The following is a 16,896-nucleotide window of genomic DNA, read 5'->3' on the forward strand; positions in this document are numbered from 1 at the left end:
ACACACCATCTGGTATTCATTTAATTATTTATACATTGTAGATTAATACTGAATATATCCAAACTGTAAAAGAATACATATTGAATTATGTTGTTAAAAAAAAGTGTTAATCTTTAGTATTAATCTACCATCTGGTATTCATTTAATTATTTATACATTGTAGATTAATACTGAATATATCCAAACTGTAAAAGAATACATATTGAATTATGTTGTTAAAAAAAGTGTTAATCTTTAGTATTAATCTACAATGTAGAAAATAATGCAAATAAATAAAAAGCATTGGATGAGGAGGTGTGTCCAGACTTTTGACTGGTAGCATATATAAATAATATTTGATTAGTTGTTTTCCTTCAGATTTTCCTGTTTGTTTGTTTTTTTAACATATTCCAACTGAAGAAAGCGATGAACAGGACAGGAGCGAGATTCAAGTAAAAACAACATCTTGAATAATGTTTCTCGTATTAACAATCAGAAACCAAACGGCCCTCCAACTCATACCACCCACATGTTGCTGGACAAGAAGAAAAGAGGAAATTCTATGATTAAATAATAGTAAGAAGAAGAATAAATACAAAAAAGGGTGTGAGGGGGGCACATTATCTCTCATGCATGTTTAATAGCACTGTCAGGGCCATGTGGTCCTACAGATGAGTGCTAAGTCTGTCGAAATGCAAAATGAAGGGATCCCTGTTTAAATAATATCCTGCAGTCATAGTTTCTGCGTTTGCAAAAACATCTGGTCTGTAATTCATTTTGTTGATGAAGAAGGATGTATGATGTCCCATGAAAACTTTCGTTTGAAATATAACCTAAATATCAATCATAAATCCTTCACTTCTATTACCAAAGCAATTCCTGCCTCCTTTTTAGGTCTAATTAGAAGCATCCTTTCAAATTCCACGGATGTCACTCCCTGTCTTCCTCGTCTTTTTGTGGGCGAGTGTGATTTCATCTCCACCAAAATCCCTAACAAAACAATTAGGAAAATGTATGATAAAATCTCATATCCAACGCTATCATTCTGAAACACGATTGCTCATGTTTTTTCCAGGGACATCATACACTCTTTGCGTTCTAAGTATCTAAAATATCCTATCACTCCGAAAGCTAAAGAATTGCATTTTAAAATTCTGAATGGTGTGTATCCCTCAAATGACTTTTTACATCAACGATTTGGATTTTACATGAAGAACTGTGTATTTTGTGGGGGTACAGAAACTACAGATCATCTGTTCTTTCTGTGTATGCTCACAGAAGCACTCTGGACTGATATACATGACTGGCTTCACACCAATATTCTACTTGAAGCCTTTCTTCAGAAAGATATTATTTATGGTTTTGTATCAGAAAACAAGGACTATGACTTCTTGATTAACAATATTCTCATCCTTGGGAATTTTTTTATACATAAATGCAAATACACGATGGTAAATCCTAGGTTTTATGTGTTTCATAAGGAATTTATATCTTTCACCAAAGCCCTTAAAAAAAGAAAACTAAAAACGCAATGAAACTGTTCAACTTGATTGAAAATTACAATCTGCAAAAAAAGCCCTAGCTCTATGTTTTACCCTGATGTATTTATTTCCTTTATCTGTTTTTTTTAATTAATGTATTTATTTATTTATTTTACTTTACTGTAATTCTGTTTCATTACCAAATCCCATTAACATTGTGTTCCCCAACGTTCTGTTAAACAGTTTATCAATAAAGAAGGAGAAAAAAAAGTTTCTGTTTTTGCGGGCAAAGCATGGTACAGTGTCCTTTCTCGAAGGGGAGGATCCAAGATGGCGGAGTGAACACTACACTTTTGCAGGCAGCGGCGCACAAACTTTTATTCTGTCCTTTGAACTGACTTTTTGTGCATTTCATAACCATTAGCAAGATCATCGTCCTTGTTATTGACCACATTTTGCATTTTATACAAAAGAATACTCTGACTGTCGTGTTACAGAGGTGAATTGGAAGCTAACTAGCAGTTAGCTATGGAAGACCACACTTACGACTCTTCCTCTGGCGCGGTAGCTGGGGATGATGTCTTTTTGGAGGAGATTGAAGTTGAAGAACAGAAAGAAAAGACAATCAACCTGAATCATACGCCTATCAAAGCACCAAATCCTAAAAAAATGAAGAAAAAGTCCCCGGATGAGACAATGGATTCCATTTTAAAAGCGGTTTTTGAGCTCACTGGAAAAATGGACAGACAAATCGACAAGCTAGATGCTCAAACTGAACTCCTGAGAAAGTTTGAAACAAAGATTGAAGCTAACACCGAAGCCATCAAGGTAAACGAGCGAGGTATCGGCGAGTTACAAAAGAAAATGGAGTCACTTCAAGCTGAAAATAAATCCCTGAGAGAAGCTGTCCTTGAACAAGCCAGATACAAACGACGTTGGAACTTGAGGTTGAATGGTTTGGCCGAGAAAGACGGCGAAGATACCAGAGAGCTTGTTATTGGGATTCTGACCAGAGTGGTGCCCATGTCGGCGGAGAAACTTCGAGATTCTGTGGACACGGTACACCGTCTGGGCAAGAAGAGCACACCTGCAACCTTCAATGGACGTCCACGATCTATTATCATCCAGTTTGGGCTCAGAACGGTTAAAGAAGAAGTTTGGAGCAAGTCCCGTGAAGCTCGTGTCTGCCAGGACCTGCACATTTACTTCAAGAAGGATTACATCAAGGAAGATAGAGAAGCTCGCGCCAAACTGTACCCGCTGGTTCAAGAGGCCAAGAAGAGGAATCTAAAAGCTTATCTACTGGAAGGATATGCAATGATTGACGGTAGACGTGTGGACCCGCCGCCAGAGTGAGTTGACGATATTCATCTCTAATTGACATTTAAATCCCGGAAAGTGAAATGCACCTAAATATGGACAGAAGGGACACTGACTGTTTCATTCCTGCGCATCTGATGGTTCTTGCGCTTTATCTTTGTTATCAGGTATGTTATCTTTTCTTTCATTAAACGCTAGGGGGCTTAAAAATATTGTCAAACGCAAGGCTATCTTTTTATTTAGTAAGGAGCAAAAAGCAAACTGTATATTTCTGCAGGAGACCCACTCCAATGAGGAAGATGTGAATTTTTGGAAGTTACAATGGGGTGACTCTATTTATGTTAGTCATGGTACTTCACATTCTGCTGGTGTAATGATACTGTTCAATAGATTCCCTGGAAAAGTTATCAAACATGTTAGTGATATAAATGGTCATTGGGTGACGGTAATAGTTGAAATTGACAATAACATATACGTCTTGATGTGTGTTTATGGGTACAATGAAAGAACCAGAAACAAAGAGTTAATCACAGATTTATGCAAACAAATTAACGATCTCAGAAAATCTTACTCTACTGATAGAATTATTGTTGGGGGCGACTTTAATCTAGCACCTGATTTGTGGTTGGACAGGAACCCACCTAGAGCTCAGTGCCACAAATTTGACGATTTATTTACTACTCTAATGAATGAGGGAAATTTGGTTGACTACTGGAGGGTAAAAAATCCTGGGACTTCACAATTTTCTTGGTTTAATGCATCTGGAAATGGTCAAGGCTCGAGGATTGACTTCTGGCTAACGTCAATGCCTCTAATCAATCTCATTAATGAATGCACTATTTCGGCATCGCCGTTGACCGACCATTGTACTATTTCACTATCATTGCTTTTCTCTAACCATAAATATGGATTAACTCGAGTTTGGAAATTTAACAATACCCTTTTAAATAACTCCTATTTTTGTATAAAAGTCAAACAATTGATAGGGGAAATCCATGCTTTAGATATGTTGACAGTAAGTAAATGGGAATGGTTAAAATTCAAGGTAAAAGAACTTGCCATTCAAACTGGCAAATACTTAACAAAACTTAAAAAACAAAGGCAGCTTGACATTATAAACAAAATAAACAATACTTCAGGGAATCCTCAGCTTTCGAATGATGAGAGAAATGAACTGAACAAATTGCAATCTGAACTAGACACTTTATACATAGAAAAAGCTAAAGGTGCATTTGTTCGATCACGTGCTCACTGGTTAGAGGAGGGGGAAAAAAATACATCTTATTTCTTTAATTTGGAAAAACATAGACAATTAAAAAAGAAAATTAGCAAACTTAATATTAATGGACTTGTTACTGAAGATCTTGATCTAATAAATAATGAAATTTATAGTTTTTACTCTAATTTATATAAATCTAATTATTCGGATCCTGAAAGCCAAACATATATAGATGGTTTACAAAATTATATTCAGAAAATTGATACAACTTTCAAACAATCCTTAGATGAGCCTTTGAGTATTGAGGAGATGGACAAAGCCATTTCAAAAATGTCTTTATTATTTAATTGATTACAATTAATTTAATTGATTACAAATCCAATAATAGGCACTTCAACGAAGCTTTAAGACATTTGATTTACCACGACTATGATAGACCTTCTTTTAAGTCGTTGGATATTTCCGATAATCAATCTATCCAAATTAAGGCTCATTCTTCATTTCTGAAGTGGCCAGTATCTCCAAAAGTGAAAGAGACTCACTTCAAAATTATTAACAATATATATCCTGTGGGCCATTTGCTTAAAAGAAGGTTTAAATTTGAGGTAGACCCATGTACTTTCTGTAAACAAGAGGAAGAAACTGTTTGTCACTTGTTTTATGAATGTCGTTATTCTCAAGACTTTTGGAAAGATGTTAGAAACTGGATTAACCTTAAATTGAGTATTCCCCCTTTGGAAGTATCACATATACTTTTGTACATGGACAATTTGGCATCTTCATCTTCTATGGTCCTAAATATTGTATTATTGTTAGCTAAATATCATATTCACTGTTGTAAGTGGAGGGGTAATACTCCCTCATTTCCCTGTTTTTTGAATGAATTTAAAATGTATTATTGCTCTTTAATAACTGTAAAAAATTGGAAAACTGCTAGAATCACCAGCCAAAGTATTTCTAAGCTGTTGCTTTTCTAATGTTGTGACTTTAAAACATGCTCCACTTTATGTTGTTATCATTTGCCTGGACATAATGACTTTGACGCCCCCTAGCGTGTTTGCACTGTCCTCTACGAGAGTTTGTATGTTCATATATGACATTTACAATAAAAAAAAATAAAAAAAATAAAAACAGTGTCCTTTCTCTCTGCTGCCCTCTTGTGCTCAGATTTTTACAGAGTTTTGTTTCTCAGGAAATGAAACCTAACAGGGTTATAAGTATATCTATGGTTATGAGTGCTCACCCCAGTAGCAGGCTCTTCAGAAGAGAGAAATACATGGATCTTGGTGAGTCACTGGGCAGCTGACATGTACACATAGGAATTTACAGTATTTGTCATAACAGGTGTGTTGGATGCGGCCTGCTGAGTCTAATGAGACGTTCTTATCTTCTTGTGTTTCAGTGACAGCTGTGTGTGCTACTGGTGTGAAGCAGTCCACCACCGCCGAGAAAAGTGTGAAGTGAGCAATCGCTCGTATTTAGGGGAGCCTGTGTATACTTGACATTACGGTAATATAGAACTGCGGGGAAACTGGGTCCGTGTACGTCGCCGTCATTCTATTTTCGATTTGGGGTCAAAACACCAAAAACGGATAACGGCCGTTTTCCGTTTTTCGTTTTCAAAATAAAAATCAGAAAACGGAAAACCAATCCGTTTTCCGATTTTCTTTTTTCAATAAAAACGGATATCAAAAAACAAATTAGAAGTTAAATTTCATTTTTTGATATCCGTTTTTTATTTTTATTATTTTTATAGCCCAATATTACAAGAGTTACCCCAAAGAGCAAGCAAATCGGGTACAATGGATTTCACTGCTGTCTTATTTATTCACAGGACTAGCAGGGTGACTTAAGAAATAAATGTAATAGTCAGAACAGCACTGCCGAAGCGGTCTATCATAATTGCATGCCTAGTTTTTATATACTTTGTGAACAATCTCATCCACTATATCTGAATGTCATAGTAATAATGTGAACATCGCCACCTTCTGGGTGCTCTAGCTCAGAATACACAATTTTCAACATTAAATGTTCTTCCAGACTGGATCATCATTTGGCCGCAAAATGATGACCGGCTACCTGTCATCAAGAAATGTCAAGGCTTGTGAGGGGTCCGTGTATATTTTGGTAATTGGGTTTTCCGTTCTAAAGCAGGTATTGAAAAACAAAAAACGAATGGTTATTTGATTTTCGTTTTCAAAGGCAAAAATTAAAATTGAAATACAAGGCGTTTTTCCTTTTCACGATCAAAAATGGATATACGAATTTTTAAAAATGCTTTGATTTTCATTTTTTATTTACAAAAACAAAAAATAAAATAAGTCAGAGACAGAAACGAAATAAGAACCGTTTTTCATTTTCTGAGACCGGAAGTGGTCATCAGCAAGGGTGGTCAGATTGAATCAGAGCCGAGGACTCTCTGTCCCGCCCACATTTACCGGCTTCTGCTGTTTACGGACGCTGCCACCGCTGCTGCTAACAACGTTAGCTTCCAAAAGTGGAGATAAACTCTACAGGTAAGTGTTAAAGTCAACTTTGTAACTAGTTGCACTCTTCTCTACTTCTGGACAATGTCACATATAAAGCAGTGAAGTTACTGTAAGTTACCATCAGACTGTAACCTCTGATATAAACTTGTTCTAACATCGTGTTTTAAAGTCGTTCTATAAATCTCAATTTATGTTTCCTAACTTTGTATTTACAGTGAGGCTAATCCCGGTTAGTCAGTGTTATCTATTAGGTGTAGCTAAGTGTCCTGAAGGTCACAGCTGATCAATCATAATAGATCAGTCATAGGGAAACTGCTGTTTCGAGGCGCAGTTCATTAATGATCAGCAGATAGAAATTAATCTATGTTAACGTTCCTCCACAGAACTCTGATGAATGTTAATCTCTCATTTCAATGAATGAAGAACAGTTCAGTTCTGAGTTAATATATCTGTTCTTTGCTTCAGACTCTATTTAACAGCTTCTGTTCATACAACAGTGTACGGTCAGATAACTGTGGAGCTCATGTTAATGCTAATGATACATTAGAATAAAAATAATAAACTTTATTGTCCATCTAAGGCAGTAAAATACTCTTTGGCCTCAACCAGGAAAACAAACATTTCTATAAGATTAGAAAGTAGGACAAAATACAACACTCTGTTGTGTTTCATTCGTACCCTGATGTGTTCATTCTGATATTTAAAGTTCCAGCAGTTGGACTGAAAGAACCTTGGAGAGCTTCTTCTCACTGTTTGTGTCTTTTCCTTCCAGCCTTGGTCTGGATCATTGGGAACATCTGATCTGATGGACTGAGAGCTACAGAGAACATGAACATCCAGCTGTGGTTGTCTGAACAGTCTTCTCTCCATCACTGTGAGGAAGAGCAGCACTGATGTCCTCCTCATGCTTCCATTAAGAACAATGATGCTGCAGATTAAGCTCCTCTCTTCATAATACTTGTCTTGTGACTGTTCAGTTTTTACATTTCACTGTCAGCAACACATTATTTATTTCATCCATTTATTACGTGTTTACACATCTTTACAGTTCACAATTGTTAAATAATGCAGTTTTTAAATGTGCAATGAAGGAAATAATGAAGCTCTGGAGCTGAATGTGTTGATGTTTTAATGCTGCGTATCTGCTATAAATAACATTGTACAGGGTTTCTGCAGATATCAACCAGTCAAATTTAATGCTTTTTAATGCCATTTTTATGCTATACTGTAAAAATTTAATGCCACGACCATGAACTCAAAATACACGGGTTTGGTTTTTTTTGTAAAAGATGATTTTTATATGAAAACCCTACATTTGACTATTTCTGAATCTGGGAACCACCCCTGAACACCAACGGGCTGCAGTCATTCTCTGAAATCCATGTTTTTGAGCCATTTTTGCTGGAATTTGTGTTTCCCCATTTCCCAGCCTGGTCCAGCCTGCCAGCCACTTTAAAAACATGCAGTTTTTAGAAATTGTACCCACCCGGCTGGAACAATTATCTCAATGCTTCGGCATGTTTACACAGATGCACATACCTGACAAATCGCAGTCTATAAATATATTATTGTCAATTATTTTCTTGAAAACTGCAGAAAGAAATTTTAATGCCACCGAGAATCAAATTTAATGATTTTTAATGCCATTTAAAGCCTTAATTTCTGCAAAATCAACTTAATGACTATTAATGTTCTGCAGAAACCCTGTTGTATTTCTGCTACAGCAGCAGAGATGAAGTTAAAGGTGATAAATAGAATCTGTGAATACTAAGAACAGAGAATAATAAACTGCTGAAAGAGTTGGTCTGTCCTTCTGTCAGTGAAAGCTAAACAGGAAGTGGTTCACTGAGGATGTCGTCCATTCAGTCTCCTTCACAACCAGATGAGGTTTTCCTTCTGTTGGCTTCACTCAGAAGATCCTCACAGTGAACATGAGACACCTGAGATGAAGAGAGATGTCACAGTATCAGCATCAACAGCAGAGGTTCATTTTAAAGTGACCCTGGAAAGATTTCCTATTTCATATAGTTTTCCAAGCACTGAACGACAGAAAGGCCTGTAGTCACTTTAGCTTTAGGAGAGGATTTTATTATCCAGCTTATCTGTGCTGCAGTTTAAATGTATTAACTGTAGTGTTCATCATTATTTTGGACATATTCTGGGAGGTTATTTTTCTAATCTGCACTAAGACGTACTACAACATGTGAATCAGTCATTAAACAATGTTAACGACTAGAGAGTAGATTTACTGTTTTCTCCAGTTTAATTTCAGAGACTCAGCAGATATTTAGGACTACTGACAACACAGAACCTTAACCTTACTGTTTGAATCACATTTAGGTTTTCTAAACGTTACATTAATGTGAACCAGCGTCTCCACACAGTTTTATTAACTAAATGTATCACATTACACTAACACGACACACTTCAGCCTTTTCCATGAAACACAACACAAACATCGTTAGCTTAATGCTACACTAGGTTTAATCAGGCTACGACTGAGCAGCTCGCTCGGTTAGCATCACTAATTTATATTAAAGCTAATATTTACTGGATGCTAACTCTCTTCTCTTGTCAATACACAAAGAAATAAACTCCACCAACATCTGGACTGCATGGCACACATTATATCTGACACGAAAGTTGCATATGAAGTGCATTAAAAGCGGCACTGATAAGAAAATAAACATTTAGCCTACTTACCGAAGTTTCAGTGTCTGCTGGTAGAATCAGCCGAAGGTAGCAAAATGGTTAAAACAAGCCAACAGGCAGGAAAAGTGTCTGTGGAAAAGGTTCTGCTTCTTCACCGATAAACCACCAGTGACCATATCAGAATGAATCCTCCAGACTGTCAGTCATTCCAGACGAACTGTCAATCAGGTAACCACGCCCCCTTGCGTCGCAAAACTTAATAAATAAAAAAATCGATATTGACTTATTTTAAGATCGGCCACTTCATCTTTCATTTTGATCATGAAAACAAAACAAAAAAAAACATTTATTTACAGTCTATGCACCGTACTGTTTGGCTCCACCCTTGCTGATGACCACTTCCGGTCAGACACTGAAACTTATTTCTTAAGTCACCCTGCTAGTCCTGTGAATAAATAAGACAGCAGTGAAATCCATTGTACCCGATTTGCTTGCTCTTTGGGGTAACTCTTGTAATATTGGGCTATAAAAATAATAAAAAATAAAAAACGGATATCAAAAAATGAAATTTAACTTCTAATTTGTTTTTTGATATCCGTTTTTATTGAAAAAAGAAAATCGGAAAACGGATTGGTTTTCCGTTTTCTGATTTTTATTTTGAAAACGAAAAACGGAAAACGGCCGTTATCCGTTTTTGGTGTTTTGACCCCAAATCGAAAATAGAATGACGGCGACGTACACGGACCCAAACTGCTAGTTTCCACAGACTCATTCCACCTCAGTCTTGTAGTAGACCACCCCAGGAAGACCCCCACTCAATTTGGGGTCAATCTGATGTGGCATTTCAAAATAAAATGCCTCTAAAATCCACATATCTAGGAGTGTATTATGGCAAAATTATGATTCATATTACAGAAAAACTGCTAGTTTCCACAGACTCATTCTACTTCAGTCTTGTACTACACCACCCCAAGAAGACCCCCACTCAATTTGGGGTCAATCTGATGTGGCATTTCTAAATAAAATGCCTTTAAAATCTTAATATTTAGGAGTGTATTATGGCAATATTCTGATTCATATTACAAGAAAACTCCTAGTTTCCACAGACTCATTCCACCTCAGTCTTGTAGTAGACTACCCCAGGAAGACCCCCACTCAATTTGGGGTCAATCTGATGTGGCATTTCAAAATAAAATGTTTTGCTGTTTACTGTTTCTATAAAGACTATTACAATGTTCTAAAAATTTAGAAAATTTACACCATGTTCCGTTAAATTCTTGGGAAAGTATATACTGACATGTCTTCTTTTGAGTTATTGCTTGCATGTTCTACAACTTTAAACCATTTTTTGGACCATTTATGGTAAAAACAAGGTCTTAGCTGTTTTTACTGTGAGATTATTGGCTTTCCTAAGTTAATGGTTACTCACTGATTTGGCAGTTCAGGAAAAAGTTAAGGTAAACTTTATTTACAGTGCTCAACATTTATTTTCCATATTTTACTGATGTAAAACTACATTAGACATCTTAGTAAACTTTTCATTTGTCCGATAACTGCTTTAAACTTGGGGAAGTTGTAAAAGAGCTACTTTTTTATCTAGACCACATTGGACCAGGTTCAGATAAACTGGTCAAATTTGGATTAGATTATTCCAGAAAGGCTCAAAAACTCTATAAGACACCATCTCTGATTTGAAAATATTCATTATGTTTGTAAAAATGCAAAAAAAAAAAAAAAAGGATGATTTCTGTGTTTTTCTTATGTAGACCAGAGTGGAAAATGTTTTTCTACCAAATTTTACATGGAGCTCCAAAACAAGACTTGTTTCCTTGTTTATGTGAATTACAGCATCATTAGCTGCAACATCTGCCTGTTATGTAAAACTAGTAAGCTTAACGACAGCATCCTGAGGACAATTAAGTGACAAATATTGTGCAAGAACAACATTATATAGAACCCTGTCAATTTCCACTTCTTAGAATGTTTACTGACAATTATCACACCTAAAATAAGAAATAATATTCTATACTTTTAGCAACTAGATCTCAGCTGTAAATCAGAAACATCATAGTGTTCTGTATTCTAATCAGTCTAAATCAAAATGAGTACTACACAGCAGTTGGGCAGGTTCTTGATCAGGCGGTTGGTGAGGCTGGTTTTCCCTCCACCGGTTACACCGCTGATGCAGATGATGTACTTCATGTTCTCGGATTGGTCAAAGCTCAGAAAAAGGGTAAAAAATGTCAGCAAAAACTGGATCGGGAGTGATCGGACGTGGAAGAAAGCTGAAAAAGAGAAGGTTGCAGCAGGAAATGCCAACTACTTGAGTCCTCCATGGCACTTGAGTTTAGTGAGTAAGGTAAGAGCAGAAAGGGAGCTGCCACTCGGACGCGGTTCTGCCACCCAGAGAGGACCTCTTTCTGCTGTCGCTGCTACACATACTGCCCTAGTGGAGGTTTTAGGTGGAATATTCCTTTTAACCAGCTCCTCAGGTCTCTTTGAGGACTTTGGATGGAATACTCGGTTAAACCAACATTTTAGGTGCATGTCCAAGGATTTTTGGTAGAATTTTCCTTTAAGGTGGATGTGTGAGGACCTTGTAGGTGGAATACTTCCTGAAACCAACCTTTGTGGTCAAAGTTCAAAGATTTAATGTGGAATATTCCTTTAAACCAACCTAAATTTCATGTTTGGATCATTATCAAATGAGAAACCTCAATCCAGACTCCTCATAATGACGTTTGAGATTTATGCTGCTGTTATTTGTTTAGTCCAGACTAAATGACAGAAATCCACAACTTCAATTTTATTTCAGGACTCGGTTATTAAATGTCAAAACAATCCATGTGATTCTAAAACCTCAACAGCTTCAGAAACTCTAAGACTAAACTCTCCACAAGGATCCAAAATAAGTTGGACTTCTACATGAGAGCTTTAATTATTTTTCATCTACTTCCTCAAAAGTTTGGTCCATAAAAAAGACAAAAACTAATATTTTCACCTGAACTAAAGATAGACTTTGTGATTTTTCTGCTCACATGTTGCGTTGTTGTAAACTTGCTCTTTCAAATAAAAAGCCTCCTAACCCCCCGGAAACCAGGGTTTGTCCTGTTTTTCTGTCGCTCCTCGGTGACCCTAGACAGCCAGTCCTAATGTTTTTTGAGCAACACACCATACTATGACGTTTTTGCAGTGAAGGTTCTACTGTGAAACCAGTTTGACATGTTCAGGCATTCTTTGTGTGAAAACTCTGAGATTTCAGGTATCAGAAGGTGGTTTTCAACTTTCTTTGGGTTCTGCTTCAACTTTGTCAACTTGGTTTCTGCTTCAACTTTAAACTAAATTTACTTCACTAAGCCAGCCCTCTGGACTTCCAGTAAGCTGTGTTCCTATTGGCTGTCCAGATGGCTGCTTGGTGTTTTCAGGAACACCTGAGCAGCTCAGTGTCTTCCTGGTTTAAGGTAGTGATGGTGAACTCGAAGCTTCATGAAGCAATGAACCACTTTGACACATCTGCTTCAAGAATGACACATTGCTTCGAAGCATTTGACACAACCAGAAGAGTGACATCTGCTGGTCCTGTGTCAGAACTGCATCTAAGTAGAAAAAACTGAAAAAGCCTCAGGACTGCTTGTCTCACACTGCTTTGTACCTGTAATAAATGTTTTAAAACGTTCTATATGTATGTTTGTATGCATATATGTGTAGTGTGTTTCTATAAATGTATGTTTGAATCTATGTGTGTGTATGAGTGAATCTATGCATATGTATCTGTGTGTTATTTAATGTATTTAATGCAACTAGATATATCTAAACTAAATTATAACTAAATGTATACTCTCCCTAAAGGACATATCCTGATCAGAATGAACTAAAAGGTTCCTCACAGTGGAAGTAACTGTATGGTCGGATAGTGTGTCTACGTCTAAATACAATAGTGTCACTCCTGTCTAAACTTAGAGATAGAAAACTTCCATTCAGTCATCCAGGCCTTTATGTCCCCAAGAAATTCTTAATCCAACACAAAGTTTGAAGCTCTGTAGCTTTTATAAGTAGTTTCTGTGGACCTTTTTCTTCTCTTGGTCCTCCACTCTGACACATCTTTTGAAATGTTTTTAAAAACCTGATATATGTTTAGTTCTGCACAGTGTTTACCACAGTTTAACTTTTGTGTAACTGAGTCATATTTTTACTGAGATTCACTTGTAGTATCTTGCTTAAAGACCACCTTGTTAACATGTGCATATGGTGATTTTTATACCCTTGAAGACACATTGTGAGCGACATGATTGTTGTAAGAATTCATCTCTCCTGCTCACTCTTCAGCTCCAACTGTAGTCCAAATGTGTCCTGTAATGAATCTTTTATACCCTCCACTTTTCTTTCTGTTTAATTTTCTCTCCTTTTTCTCGGATGAACATAAATGTGATTAATTAATGACTCAAGTGTGTGACTAAAAGCGATACTTGTCGTTACTTGTGATACCTGTTTAGGATAAAAGTGAGAGAGAGGAATGTGGAAAAAAAACTGACGTCTGTTGTCCTGTCACTGGTTTATTTGATGATTGAAATCATGAACTGCTTAATTCCTGCATTCATTTTTATGCTTTTTCTTCTCTCTTGCTGTTCCCAAACCAAAAAAACTGCATTAATGGCGTTAACATTAATATTTAAAATTAATACATTAGAATGGTTACTATGACAACACCACAATAGCTCCTTTTTTAAACATTTTTTTAATGCGCAGGTGAATGAAGATCATCCTCAACATTTGTTCAATGTGTAAGTTAAAGGACATATCCTGATCAGAATGAACTAAAAGGTTCCTCACAGTGGAAGTAACTGTATGGTCGGATAGTGTGTCTACGTCTAAATACAATAGTGTCACTCCTGTCTAAACTTAGAGATAGAAAACTTCCATTCAGTCATCCAGGCCTTTATGTCCCCAAGAAATTCTTAATCCAACACAAAGTTTGAAGCTCTGTAGCTTTTATAAGTAGTTTCTGTGGACCTTTTTCTTCTCTTGGTCCTCCACTCTGACACATCTTTTGAAATGTTTTTAAAAACCTGATATATGTTTAGTTCTGCACAGTGTTTACCACAGTTTAACTTTTGTGTAACTGAGTCATATTTTTACTGAGATTCACTTGTAGTATCTTGCTTAAAGACCACCTTGTTAACATGTGCATATGGTGATTTTTATACCCTTGAAGACACATTGTGAGCGACATGATTGTTGTCAGAATTCATCTCTCCTGCTCACTCTTCAGCTTCAACTGTAGTCCAAATGTGTCCTGTAATTAATCGTTTATACCCGCCTCCACTTTTCTGTTTAATTTTCTCTCCTTTTTCTCGGATGAACATAAATGTGATTAATTAATGACTCAAGTGTGTGACTAAAAGCGATGCTTGTTTTTACTTGTGATACCTGTTTAGGATAAACGTGAGAGAGAGGAATGTGGAAAAAAACTGACGTCTGTTGTCCCGTCGCTGGTTTATTTGATGATTGAAATTATGAACTACTTAATTCCTGCATTCATTTTTATGCTTTTTCTTCTCTCTTACTTTTCCCAAACTGCTGAGTCAACAAGATGCATTTTATGGACTCAATATAAATATTAAAAATGAATACATTAGAATAGTTACTACTACAATAACAACACCAGAATTGTTCATTTTTTAAAAACATTTCTGCACAGTTGAATGACGGTCATCCTCAACATCTGTTTTGTAGAGTGGAACTATCACTATTGTCACTATCAGTTTTTTTCCTCCTACAGTCAAAAGGTATTTTTAATTCATAAATTATCCAGGCATGTTCAAATAGTAGAGCACACTTGAAATCCTGAACTCAGTGTGAAGAAAAATGAAGTTATCAAACCAATTTCATTCAGTTATCTAAACTTGAATTCATTTTTAAATAAGCAAATGCAGAGATGAATAATATGAAATTGTTGCATACCACCAGTTTTTTGCCAACCAATCAAAACCTCCCCTATGCTCCTGTCTGCTCTCTTGTCTCCTGACTGAATTGTTTTCCTTCAACTCTTTTTCCAGTCCTCTACAAAATGTCTCTGCTTCACTGAAATAGTAGAGAAACTATAGGGTCGACACAAATACTGGTAACACTTAAAAAGGATACATTCACCAACACTGGTACACCTTAATTAAGATAAAAACTACTTCTATTAGTAAATAGCTAAAACCATTTTAAAATATTGTGTAAATTTGAAAACAATGCATCCTTTACCCCCACTTTTAATGGTAACCCAGACCACTGAAGTAGACCTGCTCTGCTCTGTCAGATGTTCCTGCACAGACAGGTCACATATGATGGCTTACCTAAAGTAAATGGTTCACTTTTAAACAATGTGATTTGCATAGACCATTTTACAGCAGAGCAAGCCATAAGTTCCCAAAAATTAACAGGCTTGTGTCAATGGTTGCTTTTTAAATTGTTTTTAAAGTAAGTTTTTGAAATTGCAAAAGAAAATTTGTCCCTTTTGCCTCCACTGGAACCACGTCTCCTGCCTCATCAGTAGAATGAACCTGAGTTGCCTTCTCGTTATTAGTGATTACAATTCCCTGGGTGAAAGTCCGAGGGTGGCGTTGTTTGGCTGGTGTCTGCAGTTAGTAGTTGTAGCACCCTAGTTACAGCCACAAAATGTTCTGTCCACAAATATTACTAACAAAGGCCCTAACTGAATCTTTTCTGACTCAGTCTGCAGTCATGATAAAACAGGAACATTTTCAAAGTTCCACCAAATCCTGCTCAGCTCCCTTTGACCGGAAAATGAAGTCCACCAGTCAGTGGCAGCCTGCATGTGGAGTGGAAAGTTTTCAGTGATGGTACTCTGTAAACTGGTTTAAGGCTCCCTAGAGCAGTTTCTGGCTTCATCAGTCAAACCTCTGGAGATGCCTTTCAAACAACAAGATTCATCTAAAATACACTGGTGAAACAAAAATCAGCATGCATAAATACTGTCAACAAAGACTGCCATCCACAGTCTGAACTTAATCTAGTCACCAGATGTTCTACTGATAGCGTTTTGAGTTTTGTAGAAGTGAAGGTGAACCACTAACTTGCCACTAAAATTAATTTAAATGTTTTGCTTCGGGTTGTCGTACTCCTCTGCTTTGAAACGCTCCATGAGAAGAAGACTTCACCACTTCTGGATCAAAGGCATGTGAAAGCAGTGGGAAAATGGAAAGAAGAATTAGGAGTTCAAAATGTGGCCTTTCTCTTCAAAATGAATAGTATGTGACAACAACAGAAGCATTTGGGGGGCAGTTTCTTCTTCGTGTAAACATTTTTAAAACAAACCTCCTGGAATTCACACCCCTGGTTTGTGACAATGAAAAGCGTGTACTGTAACAGATCTCCACATCACAAAATAATGTGATAATGAGAAGATTAACTATGAGGAGAATGTACTTTCAATGTTTAACCTTTTCAGAGCAGACATTTGGACTTGTCACAGGTGGAATAACTGAATGAGGTCCATAAAGGTTCTCTGACACAGTTTACCAAGAATCTTTGTGGAACTCATAAACAACAGCAACAGCTCTAAGAGGAATCCAGCATTAATACACCTCTGATTTAAACTGGGACCAGTTCAGATACCTGCAGCTTTATGAACCTGTAAAACTATTAGCATTAAACATTCACACTGAAGCTTGTTGCTGTTTAATGTAGTTGACAGACAGAGATCATTTCTTGCTTCTATCATCTGATGAAGGATTCATTAATGTCCTGG

At 36.6% G+C, this 16,896-nt stretch overlaps 1 long non-coding RNA gene across 1 annotated transcript; it reads left to right on the forward strand.

The window, feature by feature from the left end:
- The first annotated feature begins 5,752 nt into the window (after positions 1–5,752).
- LOC127536702 (uncharacterized) lies at positions 5,753–8,290 on the forward strand. The gene is made up of 2 exons (XR_007945797.1): positions 5,753–6,515; positions 7,261–8,290. It is a non-coding gene; the product is annotated as an uncharacterized LOC127536702 (long non-coding RNA).
- Positions 8,291–16,896: the final 8,606 nt, after the last annotated feature.

The sequence above is a fragment of the Acanthochromis polyacanthus genome, chromosome 1 (assembly GCF_021347895.1).
Source record: "Acanthochromis polyacanthus isolate Apoly-LR-REF ecotype Palm Island chromosome 1, KAUST_Apoly_ChrSc, whole genome shotgun sequence".
Taxonomy (NCBI): Eukaryota; Metazoa; Chordata; class Actinopteri; family Pomacentridae; genus Acanthochromis; species Acanthochromis polyacanthus.